This window comes from Mixophyes fleayi, chromosome 3 (assembly GCF_038048845.1).
Source record: "Mixophyes fleayi isolate aMixFle1 chromosome 3, aMixFle1.hap1, whole genome shotgun sequence".
In the NCBI taxonomy this organism is placed as follows: domain Eukaryota; kingdom Metazoa; phylum Chordata; class Amphibia; order Anura; family Limnodynastidae; genus Mixophyes; species Mixophyes fleayi.
The window spans coordinates 24,155,849-24,176,428 of record NC_134404.1 but is presented as its reverse complement, the minus strand read 5'-3'; the positions used below and the strand labels follow the sequence as shown (position 1 = coordinate 24,176,428).

Below are 20,580 nucleotides of genomic sequence, written 5' to 3'. Positions count from 1 at the left end.
CTACCGCAAGGAGGTTTGGGCTTCGCTGCTCACACCCCGCAGGTCACAGTTCTACTGATGGCTACAAGAGGAGACTGCCCCGAGAAGATGTTGTTAGCTGACAAGGAGTGACCAGAATAGGACTGGATACTCGATACCAGGATACCAGGAGTATCTGAGAAGCAAGTAGTGCTGGATACCAGGATCAGTAGAATAGGAACGAATTGATGAACAGGTACACATACAGGATACCAGGATACTTATAGACATGGATACAAGATACCAGGATTCGCTGAGAAGCATATGACGCTGGATACCAGGACCTGCTGAACATGGGTACAGGGAAACCAATAGACACGTATACAAGAAACCAGGATACCAGAGTTCAGAAAAGCCAAATATTCCTGCAGCTTATCAGGCTACAGGACTTGAAGATCTGGCACCATTTTGCTAAAACAGGTGCCTTAAATAATTTAGAGAATGAGGGGGTGTGCCATGAACTCAGCCAATGACTAAACAGAGAAAATGATAAAAGACAGGTCTCCGCCAAGATGGCGGCTGCCATTGGATGCCAGTGGACCGTCAGTGGGAGGAGGAGGCCTGACAAAGGAGACCAAGTCTACACACCGGAACCCGGTAAGGGGGGCCTGTCCAACCTGCGGCCCTCCAGGTGTTGTGAAACTACAAGCCCCAGCATGCTTTGCCAGTAGACAACCTGTTGATAGCTGGAAGGGAATGCTGGGACTTGTAGTTTCACAACATCTGGAGGGCCGCAGGTTGGACAGGCCTGCGGTAAGGGAACCGTAGGGTCCGGTGTGCATGACAAGCCCCTATTTAAACAAGCAAAATAAGAGGCAAGTAAGTGCGGTCTGCCATTTGAGTACATAGAGATAGACCGTCCGAAGGACTAGAGGGATGCAACAGGGGCTCCTTACTTTATAAATACACGCATGGATGATACAAAGTCATTGCAGCAAATTACAATAAAACAAAAAAGTCTTTTTGCACATCCCAAAATCAATGAAAACTTTTTGTAAGACGTAATAAGTTTATCATTCTATAATAGATAACAAGCGCCTCTCTTTATTACTTACAGAAATTTCCCAACACAAAAGGTACATATTGTGTTTTGCCGACTATACTTATCCCCGAGACTTTGTATATTGTACTAATCTCAGGAGAATGTGAAATAATGAAATATAGTCCTAGCCATCACCTGTATGCTTCGGGACAGAATACACAGTGTTATTATTAGTTGAGTCCATAATATACCATTCTTTTGGCCGTTATTAAACATGTTGAAGGATTGAGACATGAGTAAAAAGGGAAACTAGGGGTCTTACTTTATCAAATCTCTTCCAGGAGCTCAAAGCTATAGTTGCGTTCAATTTCGATATGGTAACCGCGTAGCAGAATGGCTGGTCATATAGAAACTGTCAAAAGGTTATTTATGCCTGCTAACCGTAAATGAAAAGATTAAATTTCATCACTTACCTCGCCATCGAAATGGCCAAGCAATAAACTATCAGAAACCTCAGTATTCCCGGCGCTTTCTCCGATATTAATTCCAAATTCTTTGCAGGAGTAGATCTTAAAACCTTTAAAAGAAACATCTCCGCACCTAGCAATCTAAGCGACCAAAGAAAACCAACAGTTAACCGGTTATTTTGGTATCTTCCCCAGCAGCTACTAATCTTTCCTAATGCTGTTTTGAACTATAGCCAATCATTCTTTTGTTTAAACTGCAAACATAGCCAGAAATGAGAATTAGAATCATTTAACCAGATTGTTTGCTACACTAAAGTATGTTAATCTTCTCCATTTAGGAAGGATGCCATTCTCCTAATTTCTTTGTGTGATTTCCGAAGAAACGGCTCTTATTTCTTTCACACTCTCTCTCTCTCTTTTTTTTTTCCCCGCTGCCAATTTGTTAAAGACATTTGGAGATTTGCAGTAAACATTAGCAGTTTGTGAGGCCTGTGCCAAGCAATTGTACTAAGAGATGTCCTAATTAAATGCCATTTCAAGACGGCGTTGATCTTATAATACCTGTGCTCCACCTTGGCTTTTCCAGGCGATGAAGTCTTGAAATGTGGCCGTGGCGTTGTAGCCGGCAGGCTGATATTCTGGGAGCAGGAGAAAGCCAGATCTATTTGTGAAGCAGAGAAGGGTATTTTTTGGGGGGATTATTGCTCTCATAAGCCAATACTAACACAACAATGCAAGCATGCAAAGCTGCAAGTGTTTCTTCCCCCTTTCCTACTATTTAAAATTAAGCTATTGTGTAACAAATATAACAATAGACTTATATTAGCACAGTTTATAATAAAGGTTATTATTTAAACCTTGATAACATTAAGTGGGAAATCATAATCATTTAGGTAGTGATAGATCATGGTTCAAAGAAAAGTATAATTCAATTTTAAATTTATTTATTTAACAAACATCTCCAACTAGCAGAACTGTGGTGGTCCTATGTAGGTACTCCCCGCCCCACAGACCAGAAAGACTACCCCTCGCCCGTGCTACAACTTTCTGTTCTCAGAAAGGGAGGTGCAGACAGCGCTGGGTTAATTTCTAAGACGAACGCTGAATGCGCATAGCTATGACTCTGTCCAATCAGAACCTGTGTAGGAAAGTTGAACTGCGTAGTTTGCAAATTAAAGGGTCTATTTATCATTGGTGATTTATTGGAGGCAGTACATATCATTTCGTATCACTGCATACCGCAATGTATTGCTGATTGCATTTACCAAGCCAGGGCTCACCAATGAGAACCCCCCCTTCCTAACTAACTAAAAACTCAGTTGAATGGAGGATCTGACTCGTGTGCCTACTGCGCATGCGCGTCTACATTTGCGCATGCGCATAACAACGGGACCTGACTATGGATGGATGGATGGCGTCATCTCATAGGACTCATCTAGCGCCATCTTGAGATGTGATTAATTTTCAAAGCCTGGCGCTTTCACTGTTTATTAAATTGGGTCACATCGCAGTCCCTATAGACGTCTATGAGGACTGCAGTGACCAGCATTACACAGGTTATGGCAGGAGATCGTTGGAGACTCTGTTCTTTTTAGGGAATAAATATTGGACAGGATACTATTATGCATATTTTATTTTTAAGTTATATTTCTACCTGCATCCATGTGCACAAACCATTAGGGATAAAGTGTGAATAGGATTGAGAGAGGGGGCATAAAAATTTGGGCGACGCAGGTTTGTGACCACATGCATTCTGTGTCACAGAAAATTGGTCACATTATTTGGGGGAGCATGTTATTAGGGGATCATGGTGGCTTAGTGGTTAGCACTTCTGCCTCACAGCACTGGGGCCATGAGTTAAATTCCCGACCATGGCCTTATCTGTGTGGAGTTTGTATGTTCTCTCCGTGTTTGTGTGGGTTTCCTCCAGGTGCTCTGGTTCCCTCCCACACTCCAAAAACATACTGGTAGGTTAATGGGCTGCTATCAAAATTGACCCAGGCTTTATTCAAGTTGAGCTGCCGTTTTAAGGTGTTGGGGAAGTAGTTAGATGGGCGATAACCTCAGAAATTGTCTTTACTTATTTGTGTCTTGCCCAGGGCAATTTACTGAATGTAACTAGATGTAATACATTCTGTGGGGAATATCCTGGACAGACAGAAAGGAGAAAGGACACTGAAACATAAATGAAAACATAACTTTTATTATACTGAATGAATAATAAAGTCCCCTTAAATCATGGAATATCAATCAGTACAATTATGGATGAGTAAGAATGGATTTTCAGAAAATCATATATTGGATATAATAATATAAGCCCTACTCACTCCTGACCTAATACTGTATGTATAAACAAAGCATAGGTCAATGAGCACACAATAATGTATCCCTTTATAATAAGAGACTGAAGAGATCCCAGAATATATATATATATATATATATATATATATATATATTCCCTCCTTTCTGGACCTGAGGATGAAATAAAGGAATTATGGATAAAAGAAGAGAAACAATGGCAACTCCACTGCAAGCAGACTACACAGATACTAGGTAAAGACCAAGGTCCTGAATTATTTCACCCCTTGGTATTCACATTACACAGATATAAAATAAAATAGTACAAGGTTAGTGTATCTTTAGAGATTGACATGCTCAGTTCTACTTGCACATCAGGGTAGGTTACTTACCTCATACATGACACAGCCATGTTTTTCTTGAATGTTCCCATGCGTGCGTGAGAAGGTCCGTCCGGTGAGAGGTGATAAAAGTAGCCATATCCAGCGGTGCACACCATGTTATCCTTCAAAGAAAAATACAGAGAATCATACAGAAAATCATACAGAAAATACGGCAATGCTTACAGACACACCCTCTTACAGATATTATGTGTCTCCAGCCGGTCGGCGCTACTGGAAGCTAACCCTCCTCCTGTACTTTTAATGGGGCACATTTCTTCCAAGTCAGTATAACAGTATTTCTAGATATACTTTGAACAATAAAATAAAAAATATTGAAATACACAAAAGGGACACATGTAATCCTGATGTCCCATTATTATAATGATTAAAATATACATGAGGCTAAACTGGTATTGTAGGAGTAAAATGGAAAGGTTTAAATTAATGTGCTGGAGTTGTAGTAAGTTGGAATCTGTGGTGCCCCAGATTTGGCCCCATCCTCCCAGGTATCCCACCGCTGCCACCACCTGTTTGTTTGGACTTTTTGTTTTTGTTAACTCACAAGTTATGAGTTATGTCGCTGTGGTGCCAATTATGAGTCAGGTTACTGTGCTGATGAGTCAAAGAAATCTCAGACATTTTGGTACCCTTGTTTTACCCGGCAAGAATATCATTTCATATATTGTTTTCAAAACGATTCTATTTAATATAGGCTACTGTACATTATATTTTTTATTACAGAGATAACCATCAGGTTCCTTAGTTACTCTGTACTCCCTATGAAGCTTTATACTTGTAAGCCAATATACTACTTGTTATTGAAGTTTAGACTGGAAATAAGTTAGAATGAGATTATACAAGCCATGCCGTACATTGATACGCCTATCCAAGTGCAAGGGATATCCCCAATGAGTGGTTTGGCAGCCACAAGGTTAAAGCAAGGCACAGTCTCCGCTTGATTGACTACATAGCCCTTGGTGAGTAGATAAGAGGGATTCCTTAAACTGCTGTTCAGAATGTGTGCTCACCAAACTTTGTCATTTACACGGGTCTGTTTCCACATCAGTGCTCCTGCTTTAGGCAGGTAACGCACTCCAAAATTACCTTATGCCATTTTCCAAATTGCACTTCTACGTGAAGACTGCACTTTGTACAAACCTCGTCATTAAATCAGCTCATTCAGATAGGCATACACCTTCATATTGATGGAGGTTTAGGCAAGTAGAGAATTTGTGTAGAAATCAATTTAGTTCCTGATTTCAATGCATGTTACAGCTTTCTGCAAGTTAAATTTTAGGTGAGAATTACTAATCTATAAATGCCTGGGGAAAACGGCGAGAGCATCAAATCTCCCCTGAACAAACTTCAATATCACTTTGCACTCTCTGATGGATACCAGTAGGCTTTATGGTGCCAAACTGTGGCTGTAGACAATTGGTTATATCCTACTGAATATATGTATATATATATATATATATATATATATATATATATATATATATATATATATATATATGTATATATATATATATATATATATATATATATATATATATATTTATATATATATATATATATAAAACTTATTTCTCAATTATTTTTATTATTACCATTTATTTAAATAGCGCCACTAATTCCGCAGCGTTATGCAGAGAACTCACTCACATCAGTCCCTGCCCCATTGGGGCTTACAGTCCAAGGGCCTGATTCATTAAGGATCTTAACTTAAGAAACTTCTTATTTCAGTCTCCTGGACAAAACCATGTTACAATGCAACTGGTACAAATTAGTATTCTGTTTTGTACATAAGTTAAATACTGACTGTTTTTTCATGTAACACACAAATACTTGATAGCTTATTTGTACACTGAAATTTAAAGTTGATATTTGTGTGCTACATGAAAAAACAGTCAGTATTTAACTTATGTGCAAAACAGAATACTAATTTGCACCCCTTGCATTGTAACATGGTTTTGTCCAGGAGACTGACATAAGAAGTTTCTTAAGTTAAGATCCTTAATGAATCAGGCCCTAAATTCATACTTGCCAACTCTCCCGGAAAGTCCAGGAGACTCCTGAAATTCGGGTCGGGCTCCCGGGAGAGCTGGCATTTCTTCCGGATCCAAGATTTCACAGAGAATCGCGTCATTTGACGCGATTATTGGTGAATCACACCATTTTGGAGGTCAGGAGGGGGCGGGGCGAGGCCAATCGCGTCATTTTGGACACGCTACCCGCGACGAGAATTACATTTTTCGCGGGGGGCGGGGCCAAAAATGACGCGATTGGCCTTGCCTTGCCCCCTTCCGCCCTCCAGTCACGTCCTCAACTCCAGGAGTTGGCAGGTATGCCTAAATTACCTAACACACACACACACACACACACACACACAGACAGACACAGACAGACAAACAGTACCAGTATGTTTTTAGAGTGTGAGAGGAAACCAGAGCACCCGGAGGAAACCCACGCAAACACGGGGAGCACATACAAACTCCTCACAGATAAGGCCATGGTCGGAAATTGAACTCATGACCCCATATTAGTCAGTATTGATATTGGCATAAACTGTGTGGTGCAATCCAAACTAATATATTCCATTATATACATTTTTACAAAATGGAAGAAGCAAAAATAGAATTAAAAGCTAAATAAAAAAAAAACAATTATAAAACAGCAAAACATCACAAACAAAGACAAGTGCAACTGAGCATTTTATTTAGTATAAAGAAGGTAAAACGGAGGGGAAAAGTTTGAAAGAACAGAACACCTCATTTATATAATCTAAATGTGCAACATTAGCTTATTATAAACCTGCAATAAAACAAAGGGGAGGTTTGCAGTGTAGTAAAAACAAACAAACAAACAAACACTTCCTGCAATGTATTTCCACAAGCATAGCGTGCATTAAAAGGACTGTACACTTTTCCTCCCATTATCTGAGGCTTTGAGCCATCAGGAAAGACAGAGGGGTGCAGTTCACAGCTCAGGAGAATTCAATTGATGGTTTTTTTTTAATAAACTTGAACAGAAGGGCTGTAATTCAGCTCCATTGAGAAGGACTGGGCAGATTACAGAGACAAACTAATACCTAGGATGTGTTACAATGTTAGAAGCCGGTGACTAGATGTTAAAGCTGTGACTAGGCTGATCATGTGACTGATTGCATCATAGATACTCCTGTGATGTCACTCAGGTTCAGGATAACAGTAGGTGTTGGGCACAGATTATTATTTATTATTATTATTTTTATCTATTCACACAATAAAACTACCAATGGATGCTGATAAAAGCTACGTAATAATAGAAATGTAAAAAATGCAACTTCGATGATAGCGCCCCTTTCACTGTTTATAGAACAGATGATAGTATTTACAGCATACTTGCCAACTCTCCCAGAATGTCCGGGAGACTCCCAAAATGTGAGTCAGTCTCACGGACTCCCGGGAGAGCAGGCAAATCTCCCGCATCCCGCTACTGCCGTCCCAAAATGACGCGATTTGCGGTGAATCGCGTCATTTTGGCCCCGCCCCCCGCAACAAACGACATTTACGTCGCGGGGACACAATTACGCATTTGGACGCGCCCTGCCCCCTCCCGCCCTCCAGTCACGCCCCTCTCCCGGAAAGAACTTGCCCAAAGTAGGCAAGTATGATTTACAGCAATGACGGGCAACCTTATAAGTTGTTTTATAAACAAGAAACAATGAATGAATAGCCATAATGGGGGCCATACAGTATCTTTTATCAAATGTCTTCTTACCTCTATGGCATTAGAAGGCGACCCGATATAAACAGCAGCGGGCGCCAACGTCTCAATGTTCGAGAGGCCGTTGGTTCCTGAAATCCTTATAAACAGATTTCGTTTAATCTCAATGTGGTTTTCTAAATGTTCTCCTATGGTAAAGGAAAACAGAAAATTATTTCAAATATTGTTTTCAAAATGATTCTATTCAATATAGGCTACTGTACATTACATGTTTACATGGCGATAATGATATAATACACGTTAACCCGTGCATGATACTCATGCATTCTAGTCAAATCAAGCTACTTAAGGTGTTAAAAAGGTTCTTGTCATCTTCATCGCCACACACACACGCCGCTAGGCTTTTCTATATTAGATAATGCTAAGAATTTAGTGGGTCAGTGTAGTATATAACTCCGCCCAGCAGGTGGCGCTGCAGCTTGAGCACTCTGTCACCCGGTAGTTTTTTACACACACACACACACACTAACACACGCCGCTAGGCTTTTATATATTAGATAGCATAACACATTTTCCTAGACTCATGGGGTGTAGATTGATCATAATTGTTTGAACAGGAAACTGTCCCTGTATCTCATTTGATGGCACGACATGGTGACTTTTATAAAGTCAGTAAATTTAATAACAAATCGGGGTGTCTGTTTATAAGAATGCAAGCTCTATGCACACTATTAGCTGAACAGGCTGTACCATTCTGCTACTTGAGGAGGGAAGATGCTCAAACTGGCCGGGTATTACTTCTCGAACAGGTTCGCCCAATTAGTACTAAAATGCTGAATTTTGTCGAATGTTAAACACAAAAAAAAGTTTGCACGTATAAGGCCAGCTCAAACACAATCAAGCTTTAATTTATCTTTAATTTGGTAATTCATGATGGGAAATATCTCCAATGAATGAGTAATGGTGGATAATCTCTAAACAAACAAGGAGTGGAAATGTTTCCTCAACGTCTCTGTACTCAATATTCTAAAACATTATACTGCCACAGCCATCTCTCATGTTAATGAGTGAAAGGTGGTCGTAGACGTTTATTAAATATACATTAAGTAGTTTTTTACACATTTTTTTCTACTGAAATAGATCTCTGTATTAAAAAGGAGATCATTTTCCAGTACTGTAAAATAGAAACTGAACAAAAAAAAATTGTAGGGCAAAAAAGTACAAAATGTACATTTCTGCATTCTATATGGAGACTTTTTCATAAAACATAGTTTAAAAGGGTAGCGTCAGTCCATAAATGTCATTTTTAAGAATATTTTCAGATTGTCCCACTTTTATAGTACATCAGGACTACCCGTGCAGTGTTATTTTCTTTTGTGTTTACAACGACGCTCTTTTGACTGAACGTAACGTTGCATTTTCTATATCTCATTAAGCTAGAACAAGCAAACGGCATCCCAAAGATATTCCTGAAATTGCGGTAGAAAAACTCCACGTTACAGAAATTGCACAAACCTTTCTCCATTCCTTGCAGCGCATCTAAAATTATCACATGCAAAAATAAATCACATTTTAGCACTCCAGGCTCTCAGACGTTAATGAAAGCTACCCAACTATAAGATTAACTCCACCGAAAATGTATTTTTACATAACGTTCCCCCTGGCCCCATTTAGCAGAACCAGGAGGGGAGGTCCGTGCCAGGGTCTCCAGGGTTGTCAGCGATTAAACGGCTTCTTGACAACCGGAAACAATTCAAACAGTTCTGTGTTAGTTTCTAATACAGAACTATTTGAGATTGGACAGAGTCCCAGCTCAGCTTAGTCAGTGTTATAAACTATATCCCTTTTGTCCAGTTGTCAACACCTGGATAAGAGGCATTGTGGAGCGTTGGGTGGGGGGTTCTCCAGAAATAGGGAGCCTCTGTCAATGGACACCAACAGTTCTGCAAGTTGAATGGAGGTATAGTTATTCCTCTGCTGAGCCACTCTGTCAGTCTCTATATTGGTTGCCTGTATTTCAACAAATCCAATATAAAATTATTTTACTAACATACAAGGCCATCAGCAAAACTACACCAACAATCATCTCCTCACTTGTCTCAAAATGTCTACCAACTTAACTCCTCCGTTCTGCACAAGATCTGCGTCTCTCATCCACTCTCATCACTTCCTCCCATTGCCAGTTACAGGACTTTTTCGGGCTGCACCCACTTTATGGAATTCAGTCCCTTGCACCGTCAGTTTTTCCTCTAGTCTTCACCACCTCTTTAGCCAAGCTTATAATATTCCTCAACCACACTCTTCATCACCTTAGATTATCCTATTACCACCCTCTACACAGCTAACACAAGACAACAACCCTCTGACCAACATTACTGTGTGACTGTTCATACAGTCCACTTAATACATTTTAATTTTGCATTCTAGCTGGACCAATATGCAATATGATGTAGCACTTACCCTTGTCTATCAAACTCCCATTGTCGCATAGATTGAGAGCAGGGCCCTCTTACCTCTCTGTCTGTATTACCCAATACTGTTTTATTACTTCCTCCCATTGCAAATCACTGTGGAATCTGCTGGCACCATATAAATAAGTATTGATGATGATGATGGTGATGAGTTGGGAGTTATCATTTTATTCATAGGTCATGAGATGAGTTAGTTGCATATTGGGTGAGTTGTCATGTTGGTACTTTACGCTCAGTTATAAAATGGTTTTCCAGCAGTGCATCTAGTGAAAAGTAACACGGACTCACCAACAATCAAGCTGTGACCTTTAATGTTGTAGAATATATTTTCCTCCACCCTGAAATGTGAAATCCCAGAGAGGCTGATACCACGTGCGAAGGTATTCATCACAACGCATCCTCGTATGTACGAACCTACAAGAGTAAAAGGATTGATCAAGGCGGAAAAATATTAACAAATGCCTCAATGTCTATAATTAGCACTATTAGATGATGAACTGTAGAATTGTATATCATGTCATTTCCTGGCAGGTCCGGATTCTGTCCCATATATAGTCTACCTGTGCCTATGGAACAGCAGGACTTGAGGGATAGTCCATGGGTCCTACCTCCTTTGCTTCCGCAACACTAATACAACAATATACAAATATAATGATTGGGCGAGACATACAATTAATTCTCTACTGCATCTACCACTTGCACTCTCCACAAGGTGCCACCTATCCAGGTTATACTCAGCCAGTCCGACATTTGGCTGCTTTGTCTCGGTTACGAACACCTGCCTGGGTTTGGAGACTCCTATGGACCACACAGTTTGCCTCTTAGTAGAGTGTTCTCTGTATAGGCTGTTCGATCCCGAGATGGATTAACACCTCATGGGACCCTAGGCAACTTACTGGATTGACTCCTGCCTCTCCTCCATTTGACAAAATATACAAAACATATAAATGGGTTAGGTCAAGACTGTCCCTAGGCGGGAGCCTAAGCTGCCAAATTGATAGTCTGGGTATGGCTCAACATGCCAGTCTCTGTGTACAGCCAATCAGAGGTGAGAAGGGGCAGGATTACATTGGTCACCGCCAGAATAAAGCTCTCCATTGTTTTCCGTGTCACCAGAATAGGGCACTCCATGTATAAAGTGGTCACCAGAATAGGGCTTAGCGAGGTCCTTTAGAAACTGGGATTGAACTCTGTATTGTATTGGAGTAGGGCTTTTCACTGTACTGTGGTCATCTGAATAGGGATATGTATTGGATTGGATTAGCTGTAATAGGGTTCTGCATTGTTCTGCTGTCTCCGGTATAGGGCTCTGTACATGCTTACTTTAACAGAGAAACAGATTGGTATTTTCCAACTAGTTGCTGCAGAACCTATACATGTCACCTTGATGTTACTGTTTCCCAATGACCTCATAAACTGCACAATGTCTGCAGTACCACTCATGGCCAGCAGGCTGTGATGTAGAGTCATTGCGTTCTACCATTGGTGTCTCGTGGAAAATTGTTCATTATAGTCTATTCTATGGCACAAATACCATACAGATGAGTCTGGCAGTTATTCTTTGGTAAAAAACTTGAGTGTTGAAAGTATATCAAGTACTATAGGAAAATATACAATTATAATTTGTAGTATAAATCACAGTCTTCTTTTTTGATTTACTTCTGGAAGGACAAAGCTTTCATACCAAACATGGGAACCTCTCCGACAATGTTGAGGGCAGTAAACGGCTTTCTAAACGTCTGTCCGGCATGCAGGTACCTGACTCCTGAGATGTGGATCAGACTGGGCTCATCCTGCAACGCTTGTGCAATGAAAACCGCACCCAGATCTCGGGATCCCAGAAACGTCTCACTGTTACCGTAGAGACACTCGGAAATATCTGAAGGGGACATGAGAATATGAGCATAACATTACAACTATGTGCAGATACTCACTAGGATTAAAATTATCATTACTTACAATAACGCATCAAGAAATAAAAAGGAACACAATAGTAACTAGTACATGCCGACACATAGTGGAGGAAGCCATTGTGTTGGATGAACCACTATTCGTGAGAATGGTCACTTGGAGCTAATAATATCTTTGAGGCACCAATGGGGGCTTGAATATTTCATGGAGCTTTGGAGACCCTACTCCCAAAAATACATTGCTAAATTAGAATAAGTCTATACGAAAACATAATTTATCAGGACAGGATCAGACGACCACCAAGTCCCATAATTTAAATTTTCAGATATATTGTTCATTGTTACCAGCAACATTCCACTAGAGCATTGTTAAAAATGAGCTGTCTAAGCTGCGGCGTAAGCCGACTCCATGGATGGATAATCTGACTCCAGACAGAAGTGAGGTGGAGACATTCTTGAGAGGCCTTCAAATGACGGTGATGCCGCTATCTACCTGAAAGGTACCAAGTTGCATTACAGGCCGACATCTAGGGGTACTGCTACCCCCAGGAGATTTGCAGACTCAGGAATCTTGTGAGGGTGAGCAAAAGCCACACCGGATGGGTGTCCCTAATGGGTTTGGCCTGCATTGTTCATTATGAATTGGGTGCCATAGGCAAATCGAGGGGAGGGGGGTTCTAGTGCCTGGAAACCCCCCTCCAAGCCTGGGGCACTGTATAATTGAGGTGGCTGGACCCTGCCCCCGCTTCACACGGCTCTGCTTGAAAAGGGAGAGCTGCGTGCACCTAACAGTAGTGCACGCAGCATTGTCCATGTATATTATGGGGATAGGAAGAGTTGGAGAGAAGCCAAGCACTGTCTAATATTATAGCCACGCCCCAAAGCATGCTAGTCACGCCCAATGGTGGCGTGGTGTGAAAACCCCCCTCTACAAATTCTGCGTTTGCCCCTGGTTGCATGGTACCTCTGTCATTACAAAGCTGTCATTGAATTACACATCTGCTTGTGTGAATATTGTTCTGTATTCAGCTTTCCCGCAATTAGTGGAAGCACTTAGAGGAGGGGCAGGACTCTTAGGGGCCTATTTAATAACATGCAGCGATAACGATGATTTTTTTATCTCCACTTATCACAGTGATTGAAAATCCGCTATCTCCCCAATTTATCATTGAATTTTCGCAGACAGAAATAACGTAACAAGTATTGAGGTGGTATATCTGTCATGCTTTGTATGGGGAAGCTTATCTCCGGAAATTCTTATTGCAATGTTATTATGACCCCTTAATGTATAGAACTTAGCCCTATTGTCCGTGAAAACACCCGTTTATCCTATGATAATTATGGCGCTTAGTTACCGCACAGATGGTATCTCACCTTGCACACTTTGCACAGCTTGTGGGGGCCAAAGGGGCCACATAGAGATTAAACAAATGACAGTATTTTCAGCAATATATTAACTGCAACTTAAGTTCAGAGGTTATACATAATGATGTTACTGGGTTTCTTCAATATTTGCAAATCACATAAATTAATGTTCTCAAATACTTCCTAGGCACTCTCCCTTCACATTGAATACTTGTTAAGGCCTTTGAATTTGAAGATAAAGACACAAATCCCAGCATAAACTAGGCAGTGACCTAGTATGCTAGATGTGAATACATACGTGGGACTCCAGCTTGCTGACAGCGCTTATATCGAGTAATGTATTGTTCTGTGAGGTTCCCTTGCACTGTGATATCTCTGCTCAGTACGGCCACAATGGGCCTCAGATAGACCCAATCTTCTGCGATATATTGCTCTATAATATCATAGTCAAATCTGCAGTAAGAAGATACTTTTGAGTTATACTGACTTCATACTTGTCATATATCTAACATCAACCGAGAGCTAAATTAAAAAATAAAATCAGATGGTAGAACAGAGGTTATCATTAAAAGTTCACAAGTTTGCAAGTAATTCTCAAACATCAGATTAGAATAAAGATTTGAGACAACTTCAAGGAAAACAAACGGGTACAACCATGGTCCAACTTAATGGCTGCATTGTACGGTAATTTTATCTGTTTTTCACGTGAACAGCTAAAGTCGAACACAGTGATGTTCAATGTTCCAATTAAACTAAAAACTGTTAAAACTCTTGAACAGGCAACATTGTATAATTTATTGTAATGTCTTTAAAAAATGCATAAGCAAATGTGAACCTCAAGCCGCCAGCTTGAATGCAAATTAGAGGTTCGCCATTCCTGAGCAGTTGAACCAGACCATACTGGCTGATTGCGCAGAAAACATGTTTAACGCCCTTGGAAATGCTAAATAGGCAATTTTGAGATCTGATCGTCCCTGGTTATCATTGATTCCTTGCAATGTTGGGGCCTTGGGCTCACACCTAGCTAGTGTGCCCTCCGTGTAGAGTTTGCACTTAGCTAGTATGCCCTCTGCGTAGAGTTTGCACTTAGCTAGTATGCCCTCTGTGTAGAGTTTGCACTTAGCTAGTGTGCCCTCTGTGTAGAGTTTGCACTTAGCTAGTATGCCCTCTGTGTAGAGTTTGCACTTAGCTAGTATGCCCTCTGCGTAGAGTTTGCACTTAGCTAGTATGCCCTCTGTGTAGAGTTTGCACTTTCTCCCAGTGTTCATGTGGAATGTAATTCAGAGCTGTGTAGCATGTTATATCTATGTAAGTAGGGATGTGCACCGGCCACTTTTGGTGTCTCGTGTTTTGTGTTTTGGGTTCGGATTTGCTTGAGGTTTTGGGCTCGGATTTGTTTCACAAAACACCTGACGAAAGGTTTTGGTTCGGATTTAAGGTTTTGGAATAGGATTTATTTTGAAAAAAACATAAAAAGTGTTAAAATCAAGTTTTTTGGGTTTATTTTCACTCCTACGCTATTATTAACCTCAATAACATTCAATAACAATCATTTCCACTAATTTCCAGTCTATTCTGAACACCTCACAATATTGTTTTTAGTCCAAAACGTTTCACCGAGGTAGCTTTCTGGATTGCATAGTGGAGTGGTCCCGGTACCCAATTTGGTACCGGGGCCACAATACCTCCTCCGACTTTCAAGTGTAGTGTTTCTAAGTTATAAACCCTACAGTAGTTCGAGCACGTCAATACCTCTTGTTTTAGACGACCATGGTACTGAGCATTCATCATTGAGATCCCATCAAGTATGTGAAAGACAGACAGCGTCGAAGTGTTATTTGTTGACTTTGTTAACCAAAAAAGTGTCCCTGTTGCAAATATTCGTGCAATGAAGAGTGACTTTTTCATTTAAAGGCTCAAGCTTTCAAGTGTAGTGTTTCTAAGTTATAAACACTACAGTAGTTCGAGCACGTCAATACCTCTTGTTTTAGACGACCATGGTACTGAGCATTCATCATTGAGATCCCATCAAGTATGTGAAAGACAGACAGGGTCGAAGTGTTATTTGTTGACTTTGTTAAGCAAAAAACTGTCCCTGTTGCAAATATTCGTGCAATGAAGAGTGACTTTTTCATTTAAAGGCTCAAGCTTTCCAGTGTAGTGTTTCTAAGTTATAAACAGTACAGTAGTTCGAGGACGTCAATACCTCTTTTTTTATTATGACTGGGCATTTAACTTTTGGTTTAATTTGTTTAATTGGTTTTAATTTTGTTTTACTTTGTGCTCATGGCAAACGACTGTTGGACGGTCAATTGTTTTGTGAAAGACGTAGCGGTCTTACGACTTCCCCACTTGGAAGATGACCGACTAACAGCAGCAACAGCAGCAGTGGCAGTAGTAGGCGTACCGCTGTAGGATACCTCGGATGAATCCCTTATTGAAGAGGACTCAGTCTGGCTGGTGACTTTGGCTGCAGGACTGAATCTGATGGAGGTCGTGGAGGAAGTTGACGAGGAGGGTGTTGCTGGTGTGTATCCAACAGGACCAAGGGATTTAGGTGTCCCTGTACTGATGACGGTCCTAGCCCCAGTTCCTGAACTAACCACTGAACTATGAAGGTTATTCAGGTGACGTATAAGGGAGGATGTCCCTAGGTGGGCAAGATCCTTACCCCTGCTTATTTGAGCTTTACATAAGCTACATATGGCCATACATTGGTTGGCCGTATTTGGATAAAAATAACTCCAGACCGAAGAGGTGCATTTTTTGGTCTTCTGACCAGGCATGACAATGGGCTTTTTAATCCCATGGACATCAGCTGTTTCCCCCCCTGGTGCCTCATTTACAATAACCACATCAGCATCCTCATCATCAAGTTCCTCCACAGTGCCAGCTACATCAATAGCCTCCTCCCGAGCCACCTCTTCCCGTACAGTGATGGGAAGGTCAGGCTTGACAACCACCAACACCCTTGGACTCGCCTTGGGGATTTGTGATAATTTCTCCTGAGAAGTCAAAGTTGCTTGCTGTTTTGTTGCTGACAGCATAACTCTCTTCAATTTTTTGTAGGGGGGGGGAGGAGGAGGAGGGCTAAGATCCTTGGGTGAAGCTGAACCACTAGTCATGAACACGGGCCAGGGCCTAAGCCGTTCCTTGCCACTCCGTGTCGTAAATGGCATATTGGCAACTTTACGTTTCTCCTCAGATGATTTTAAGTTTCTCTTTTTGCTACTTTTACTGAACTTGGGCTTTTTGGATTTTACATGCCCTGTACTAGGAGATTGGGCATCGGGCTTGCCAGACGACGTTGATGGCATTTCATCGTCTATGTCATGACTAGTGGCAGCAGCTTCAGCATTAGGAGGAAGTGGGTCTGGATCTTTCCCTACTTTATCCTCCAAATTTTTGTTCTGCATTATATGTAGCACAAGAGAGTGTACCCCTAAGCCACACACACTCGGCAAAGCCTTTAAAAATTATATGCGGCACAGGAGAGTACCACTGGACTGGAGTTATACAGCAGTACCACTGGACTTATACTGCAGAATCAGTGAAATTTGTAATATGGCAGTAACAACAATGGACTTATACTGCTGAATCAGTGAACTTTGTAATATTGCAGTACCACTGGACTTATACTGCAGAATCAGTGAAATTTGTAATATGGCAGTAACAATGGACTTATACTGCAAAATCAGTGAACTTTGTAATATTGCAGTACCAATGGACTTATACTGCAGAATGTGTGAACTTTGTAATATTGCAGTACCACTGGACTTATACTGCAGAATGAGTGAACTTTGTAATATTGCAGTACCAATGGACTTATACTGCAGGATTATTTTGGGATATTTTTTTTTTTTTTTATAATTACTTTTTTTGTAATTTTTTTTATAACTATTTTTGAATTTTTTTATAATTTGGGAATAATAGGGAAATAACAATGCCCTTAGAAGGACAGAGCACAGGACACAGCACCACTGGACTGAACAGGACACAGCACAGGACCCAGCAGCACCACTGAACTCAGAAGGACAGAGCACAGGACACAGCACCACTGGACTGAACAGGACACAGCACAGGACCCAGCAGCACCACTGAACTGAGAAGGACAGAGCACAGGACACAGCAACACTGGACTGAACAGGACACAGCACAGCACCCAGCAGCACCACTGAACTCAGAAGGACAGAGCACAGGACACAGCACCACTGGACTGAACAGGACACAGCACAGGACCCAGCAGCACCACTGAACTCAGAAGGACAGAGCACAGGACACAGCACCACTGGACTGAACAGGACACAGAGCACAGCACAGCACAGCACAGAACAGAACTGAACAGCACGAGATATAGCAGGACAGAGGACCACCTAACACACTCTCCATCTACCCTGATCAATGCCCGAGTGAAGATGGCGGCGACTAGCGGGGAATTTATAGGATCCGGGTATCGCGAGATCCGACAGCGGGATTATGACTCAGAGCCTCGCTTTCAGTTTTGCAATTGGCGGGAATACCCGGATCTGTCTCGGATCCGGCTCGGATCCGCAACGTTCGGGTGGGCTCGGATTTCAGAAATCCGAGTGCGCTCATTTCTATATGTAAGTAAAGAATAATACTAAGTAAATATGAACTGAAAAGATCCCTTCATATCTATTCTACAGTTTACAATTTGCAAGCGCTAATTCAAATGAGCATAACTTTATTAACTGCATATACATAGGCCAACCTGACACAATAAGGCTTCTCTATACTAAGGATCAGAACACGCACATTAGCAAGGGGTTTAATTTATTTTTATGGCAAGACGCAAGTAAAAAAAAAACACCTTTAAACCACATTACAGTGATTGCATTTATATGTATTTGGTATTATGTGTCCATGGGCCTATGTGTGTGTTTGCAAATTTGTACTAAGTTGTTTACTTGTAAAATTTATATTAGAAGTAGATCATTTTTTAGCATTTGGCCAATGAGTTGCTGGGGATATTTTCTCCCTCATCGTCCAGTGACTTGTTCCCTAATGAGCAGTTGTCTATACATGGGAGCAGTTTGCCGTTTTGAGACAATTACAGAGCTCGAAATCTAAGGAGTATATCTTAGTTTTTGATTTTTTGGTCTTTTTTTTTTTATAATTCCCTGATGATATACCAGCACTGTACAGGTGTATAATGCACCAGTACACACACATTATTGTATAAAAGAAAAGAGAGAGTCACTAACAGATCTCCCCTGCGCACTAACGCTATCATAGTCAGTGTTAATTGGATCTTATCGCAGCTTATGTGCAAGCTCTTATTAAATCCCAGTAACAATATTTTATGTAGCGGGTAAGATCTGACCTGGACCTCCCCTGACACTGTTATTGGGGACTCGAACACACACAATTCCCGGTTACAACATCCACCATAGGTTCGTATCTAACACTCTGTATTACTTTGAACCAAGTGTGCTTGCGATTGAATAGGCACAAACAGAATCTCTCAGCACCTGTACCTTTGGGGAACCCTTGGGCTGTCACTGAAAACCTTTGTCTAATGATGGCGACATGCATTATAGGGAAAAAGGTTCATAATTTAAAAAAAAAAAATCATGATTCAAAGTAAACCACAACACCCAATACATATACTTCTCCCTTAAATCAGACTCAGCGCTAGATTTACTAAGCTGCGGGTTTGAAAAACTGGGGATGTTGCCTATAGCAACCAATCAGATTCTAGCTGTCATTTTGTAGAAGGTACTAAATAAATGACAGCTAGAATCTGATTGGTTGCTATAGGCAACATCTCCACTTTTTCAAACCCGCAGCTTAGTAAATCTAGCCCTCAGACTCAGCTGCAAATAAAAGTATATTTTAACTATACAGTTTTAGCCCAAATTAAAACAGGTATCGATATTAATTCAAATAAAACCCCATAAGAATTAATTTTCTGTCTGACTCACCTCAGTTATCTGACTCACCTCAGAGGGGGGCTGACAGAAATGTGTGTACTATTTACATTCTGTATGATTAGAACCTCTTCCGGATTTATAAGGCCTTTGTCGCTACCTCCGCACAGGATCACCTCGTCCCCTACACGCCAGTCCACGGGATCCATTAAAGTTAGTCCCGTGTCATTGGCTCTGGCGGAGACAGCCAGGTATGTGGAAATGACTCTTGGAACCCAGCCTAGAAGTAAATATGATATAAAAATCACCACAAGTTGCATTGCTTTCCAGTTAGTATTCCGATAGCATACTACAGGCCTGGCCAACCTGTGGCTCTCCAGGTGATGTGAAACTACAAGTGCCAGCATGCCCTGCCAGCTCTTGACAGGCTATCTACTGGCAAAGCATGCTGGGGCTTGTAGTTTCATAAAAGCTTGAGAGCCATAGCTTGGCCAGTACATTAGAGAATAGAATTAATTCATACAATTCGTGAAGCAGCCTTTAGCAGCGATCAGGATAAAGGGGTGGGGTGCGAAATTGAAAATTGTGACAATACTTAGAGCAAGAATTAAAATGGCAATGCGAGGACCCAGCGCCTGTACAATGTTTTAGCCTTAGTAAAAAAAACATTTATACAGGCTCCAGTTACTCTGGCATTCCACTACAGCTCTGTTAAAAAGTAAAGTTTTATATCCCCAATGAGAGACAGCTGAAGCTCTTCCCCCATCCTTAGGACAATCTCATATAGAAGAAAAAGCTGAGACCAAGTTGCTATGACATCACGGGCTCCGCCCCTGTGTATGAATCAACCAACCAATCCACACTTTACACTTCTAGAATGCAAGTCTGCCAAGCTGTTAGCCACTCTGTGTCTTCCCTGTTAGAGAAACTCCTCCCTCGTAACATGGTAGTCTGCTGCAGAATAACGGAAGATAGTATGATAGACGTATCTAGTTATCTATAAGCACTTTAATGCATGTTTAATACATATCATTGAGACCAGCAACATACCGGGTTCTATTTAACCATGGTGGCTACTGGGCGTCAG

At 41.1% G+C, this 20,580-nt stretch overlaps 1 long non-coding RNA gene across 1 annotated transcript; it reads right to left on the bottom strand.

Annotated features, from left to right (window-relative positions):
- Window positions 1-2,028: 2,028 nt before the first annotated feature.
- Window positions 2,029-8,039, bottom strand: LOC142143403 (uncharacterized). The gene is made up of 3 exons (XR_012689521.1): window positions 7,911-8,039; window positions 4,158-4,270; window positions 2,029-2,128 (listed from the first exon to the last, which is right to left on the bottom strand). It is a non-coding gene; the product is annotated as an uncharacterized LOC142143403 (long non-coding RNA).
- Window positions 8,040-20,580: the final 12,541 nt, after the last annotated feature.